Raw genomic sequence first — 6,000 nt, 5'->3', positions numbered from 1 at the left:
CAGATTTTAACTCTCGTTTTCGTCCTGTGTACGAGGGGAGAAAGCAGGGAAGATTATTTCGCCTTCTGGAAACAAAATAAATCAGGTTTTCCAAATAAACTGCAATTGGAATCAAACCTTTTGACTATTACTGTGCTTCAATAAGAAACATCACAAAAAGAGCAGCTTCAACCAACCACAAGATGGCGCTGAACTGCAAACAATCTGTTGGTGTTCTCTGATTTAGGTGCAATGTACTTTTCCCTTCCCAGCTTCGCCGTGCCTTGCGCGAATGTTTTCTGTGCCTACTGTACTTAATTGCATTTCTTTCAGAATTACTAAGCAACCCACCCCCAGAAGGATAATTTAAAGGTGATGTGTAAGTAGATGGCACGGCAGATCTGCTCCACTGTGCACCATGTGATGCCAGAGGGGGCGGAGTACTTCTGTAAGGGGGCGTCACTAGTTTTCCTCGCCAATCTTCATAATCCTAGCCAGAGATGTACTAGGGAATCTATCTATTCTCACCCTCCCTCTCTCTCTTCTCTCTCGCTACGTTCCTCTCTCTCCCTTCACTCCCCCTTTCTTCCTTTCCTTTCCCCATCTGCCCACCATCTCATGTCTCCATCACCCCCATCCCTTTACTCTGCTGCACGCTAGGACAGGATCAAGCAAGGATTATCATGGAATAAAATAGGTATGTTTCCTTTCCCGCTCCCTTTTCTAGCGCCTTGTGTTAGTCAGGACTTGGTGTGTGTCGCTAATTGCTCATAGCAGCTCGTGATGAGGGGTTTTCTATTTTCCGTGCTGGTGGTGTGCAGTCCTAGTGTCAGTGTTTCTTAGCTGTGTAAATCCTTCGAGGTACAGAACACTTCTCCGTGCGTGCCGTTTGCTCCTGCGCTCTGCCCTTTTCGCGCCGTAATCTCCTTTGAGTTTTGAGATCAGCGCTCTTCGCGTACAGGGCACCTGGTGATGCGAAATACGAAACGTTAGTCCACCTCAGCTGCAGCCTGACAGGCATTTTGATGTGAATTGACGGTGGTAGAAAGGGCAGATCTGATGCATCATGCCGGGGCAGCCTTCGTGAACCATCTGTTGCTATCTGGGCATTTACAGCATGACTATGCACACGTGAAACTGATTGTTGTACATTATAGTAAGGAAGCATTTACGTTAAATATGTGACTGAAACTTTACTCAAGAAAGGTGTTCGCACACCCATAAATGTCGGTCGTTCCTCTACCCCTATAGGGACCTCTGTACACGGATGCTGAAAACAGAACAGTTCAAATCAACAGAATACAATGTGTACCAAAATGTCCTTGACCGTATCATTAGTAGTTGCGCTGTCTCCGCGGCGAACCCGAGCGAACGTTTTATGCGCTTGCACTGTCTGAAGTGCATCGAATTAACACCATAGTTCTCCGAGTTGGAGTGTGATGTGCAAACAGCACAACTCGGACATAATGACCAGGGTTTGCTTCTTTCAGTTTCCGAAATATGCTGTCTTTCACTTCTGCACTAGGTCGGGATAATGTCGATTTAAATGCACTTTAGTGCAAGCGCGTAACAAAGGCACTCTGCTCTGAGATGCGCAGCTGTTCATGGTACAGCCCCATTAGTGCATCTAAATTGTTCTCTTGACTGGTCACCAACATGCATTGTTTTGTGGGCGCAGGGCGTATAATGTTCCTTTGTGGGTGATGTGACTGGACTGGCGCTTAACTTGTTATAGATATGCTTAATTGGCCTGACAGAATGTTTTCAAGCAATGCACGGAGGCCGCTAGCTTCAATAGAAGCCGTGTGCATGGACCCCTTAGGCAACAGCCTTCAAAGCAGCGGTCTTGTTTGAAGAAAATCGTACACACAGAAGATCTGAAAACTAATAAAACCACGACCGTCCTCAAGGGCTTTGCGTTTACATTAGCGATGTATTTCAGAATGTCGATGCCCACCGCTATGATATGAACCGAGAGGTCCGTGGGAGGTAAAACGTGTTAAAAACCACAGTTAAATAGACACACAGTTTCTGCCGATTGATTAATGCACCTTGTAACTCTGGGGGTTTAAACTGCGCAGTCTATAAGACTTGGTAAGGATGCTATTCAAGCGAGGTGCACGGCGGGAGCAGCCCCGGCCTGGCAGCCACATGGCTCTAGTCACTAGGCAATTCTATACATAAAAAACGTACTTGGACATCACATTGACCCAATGCCAGGGCGATGGGAGTGACCTGAATCGGGAATGCTTATGGGGTAATCGCGACTTCCACAATCGATTTCGGGGAAGGAGAATGCACACCTCTTGAAGACTTCACATATCATCCTCATCTTCGTCATCATCACGATTGTGATTGTCATATTAGAGAATTTGCGTGTGACAAATATGTTGAAAGCCGACGCGCGTCCCCTCGCGCTAACTGACCAGGACCCAGCCCAGGAGAATATGGATCTGTCCCTGTACGCGAGCGTCGAAGCCGCTCAGTGCGTAGTTGACCGAGTAGCGCGCGGACGCTCGTGCCTCCTCAGGTGTTGCCTGTCCGTGCTCGGCTGCAGCCGGGGCATTGCCTTCAGACGGTGACCGTGCTCCACTTTCAGCTTTCACAGCCCTTCAGCGTGCGACGCGCTACATATTGCCACAGTGACGGGTGCCCATTAGATGACGAGCCCGGCAAGCAGATCATTAAAATCGCACTTATGTTGTAGTTGGTCGTATTGTGTTTCTCAGTGCTTTAATTTTTCTCTGAATGTCATAGAATGTGCACGTGAAGCAATCTATCATCAATCTTAGCGTGACTTGGGTTGACACCAGTGGCGAAACTACACCGAATAAAGCAGTGCTATTAATTCATTTTCTTTCTTAGATATATTATTGGGAAATCAAGATGGCAATCGCTGCTAATCTGCCATGCATCTGTTAATTGCACCGAAAATATGGCGGCATTGCTACAGCTCAAGAGGTTCAGTGGATATTTAGTAGTTATGAGTGAATATTTGCCCTTAAAAGTGTACTTAAAAAAGGCAAAAAGGCATGTTGTTGTGAAAAAGGTGCATTGTGTAAAAAGACACAGAATTCAGTAAAGACTTTGAAATTTCAACGAAAAAGAATATTGTATATAGAGACAGCCTGTGCCTCAATCCAGTAGTGCCCCACTGGAATCACTTCACACTCCACCAGCACCTAGTTGTACGAACAATGGAAAACAAAGCTGTGTCAATTAAATATTGGATGTTGCAATATGAGTCTTTATCCCATGCCTTAACTTCACATTTATATATATTTATTTATTTATTGGGGTGAACCCCAACATCCCTTTCGTGTTTTCAGGCTAACCTCTAAATCCCCTTTTTATTATTTTAAATCCTCCCAGCTCCTTTTACCTCTACTCGCACCCAAAGCCTAAAAAAAACCCTACCCCTTTGCCGCTACCCACTCCTGAACCCTAAAAACCGTTACCTCCCTTTAACTCTGCCCGCCCTGATCCTTTTTTACACATAACATAAAAATCAAGTTGTTTAAAAATATATACATAAAAACCTGTGGCGGCTGGCAGGGAACGGGGGTGGTAGGCGTTGAAAAAAAGAAACCAAAAAACCCCTCACTTACCTTTTCGGCCAGCCGCTTCTCTCCTCCGCTTCCCTGCTGACGTCTCAGAACGGAAGCAGGAACTGGAAGCACACACAGGCTCCCTCCCCTAAGCCGATCGCAGCGCTGCAATGCAGCGTTGTGATTGGTCTGAGCACTCTGGTTTGGTGCTCAGATGGAGAATGGAAGCCTGAGCATGTTCCTCACCAGGCTGTGTAATGCAGCCTGGTGAGGAACATGCAATGTGCGTATGACTGTTTAGCCGGCCCAAAAGTTAGAGTGCACCCACCACTCGTTCCCCTGTGACCCCAGCCCAGCCCCGCCCCCCCAACCCAACCCAGCAGCTACCAAATATAAAATGATAATAACAAAATTATTATCATTTTTTTTTCACTGCTGTGAAAGCAGTGGAACAACGCTTTTCCTCCTGAGCAGAGGAGCTGTCCCTGATAAAAACCCATTATGTATAATTTCTTCTTAGTTACTTAAAACTGCATGCTGAAGACTCCCGGGTGAAGGTCATGCAGGATAAAGACCTCAGTGTAATGGCTTCAAACCATGTGCATTATGCACAGGGTCTCAGTGGGAAAAGGCTACAACTTCTTGCTGAATTTACACCCTCTGTGCACCCCATTCGGAACACTAAGGGGTCGATTCCGATCTCGTAAGGAAAGCGTCCCAACCAAATCGGATTCGGAATGCTTTCCATGCAACTCGAAGCACTGGAGTCCAACCGAGAGAGTACGATGCATCCGTATGGTGACGGACTCAGTTCACTCAGACTCCCATTGAACTCTATGGGAGCCTGTATACTGAATGCGTACACAGGCTCCCATAACAAAAAGGGGTGGGTAGGGATAAGCGTACACCCTGTTTCAAGCACCCCATGGTGCCTGCCACACTGTGCATTCTTGGGTCGGGGGACCCATGGGCACCCCCTTGCGACCAATTCAGAGAGCCTGAAATGGCCCCCGAAGTCCGATTCCGACAGCTGTTTTGTCTCGCTGAGACCGAGTCGATACAGCTGTCAAAATCGTGCATCGTTCTCGCTCATTCTGAATCTGGCTCCATTGTGATTCGGCTATGAATGAGTCGTACTGACAGGATCGGGTTCGGAAAGGATTCAGGCGACGCGGACGAGCTCTTTGCATCATATGTGGTCGTTCGGAACTGTGTACAGTTCGGTCGGAAACAAGGGTTACAAATCAGATGCGGGAAAGCTAAATCCGATTTTGAGGCCTAATCAGGCCCTAAGTCTGCTGTTGGCTGCTGGGGGGACTAAGAGCACCAGCAATCACCATGCCAGGAGATATCGGTGTATCCTGAAAGCGTTATAAAGTGGCACATGCTCTCCAGCAGCGAGGGCTGTGTGCGGGCTGCGCCTGGTCAAATCCCAGGCTTAGGGAGGGCCCTGTGACACCTGTCAGAGCCCAGGGGAGTCTGGGCTTGGCCACGCCCCTTGGTTTTACTCCTGAAAGGAACTGTGCTTGTTTACGGGACTCCCCATGAAGTGTTTTTTAATTATCCGACATATGCTGTTTCGCCAGTAGTGGGCAATTAACTCTCCCCTTATGTAACCTGACTTTTCCACAGACAGTTGTTCGATGCTCATTTTTTAGGATGGTTCAGCACAGGTTAGGCCCCAATATCGATGGGGCTGCCGCAAAAATAGTACTCTTGACAGGCATATTGGAAAGATATTGGGGGTCTTAAATAAACAAATTCTTCTTGCTGGAAAACGGTTATCATTAGCCACTTTGCCTAATGACTGTGAAGCCCAATTGAGTCTATATGCCCAGGATGCCGTGGGGGAGGGGGTGTTCTACTGATAAATGTGTTTCTACCCCTAATACGCAGACCGCTAAATAAACCTCGCTGCCTTACATCAAATGAATGTAAGGGCCTACACTTAAAACACACAACTAGTATGATTAATCCCAAACCAATGGGGAACCCAACACCTCATATTTTTTTTAACAATAAGAAGGCTGTTAGGGATTTACTTGCACAGTATAGTAAAGAGGTTATGCACCTCCTTGTTTCTAAGTTATTGGGGCTAGTGAATGTCTTGGGGGGCATTTAGGCTAAATTATGTGAACTGGATGTTAGATTGGCACACGGTGTAACTAGAGGGTTTGACACCATATCTTGGCAGTAGCCCGTAGGCTCTGCCCAGGAACCCTGGTTGCCGGATGGAGGACGAAAGAGCTGCCAGTCTGGTGGAACCTCCGTGCCTGGTTCCGCATTGTCTATCTACAATTGTACGAGGGAGCTCAAGGAGCTGGGTACACAAGTTGAGGGCCAGAGAAGACAGACAAAATTCCATTTGCCCTCCAAGCAAGTAAGGCTTGCTCCAGGATCTGACTCAAGATGTGACCCTCCACCAGGAGCATGTCCCTATCTCACAGTCATGGCTAATGTTCCAACATTACGC

General features: G+C 47.2%; 1 protein-coding gene across 3 annotated transcripts in view; it reads left to right on the top strand.

Annotated features, from left to right (window-relative positions):
* Nucleotides 1–505: 505 nt before the first annotated feature.
* NPY1R (neuropeptide Y receptor Y1) overlaps nucleotides 506–6,000 on the top strand; it is a 144,879-nt gene continuing 139,384 nt past the window's right edge. For all 3 annotated transcript variants that reach the window (XM_085641775.1, XM_085641774.1, XM_085641776.1), the window contains exon 1: nucleotides 506–676. The gene's annotated coding sequence lies outside the window, so the exon portion shown is untranslated. The remainder of the gene's footprint in view (nucleotides 677–6,000) is intronic.

The sequence above is a fragment of the Triturus cristatus genome, chromosome 2_2 (assembly GCF_964204655.1).
Source record: "Triturus cristatus chromosome 2_2, aTriCri1.1, whole genome shotgun sequence".
In the NCBI taxonomy this organism is placed as follows: domain Eukaryota; kingdom Metazoa; phylum Chordata; class Amphibia; order Caudata; family Salamandridae; genus Triturus; species Triturus cristatus.
Note: the sequence above shows the minus strand (reverse complement) of the source record. Positions and strands in the feature narration are given on the sequence as shown.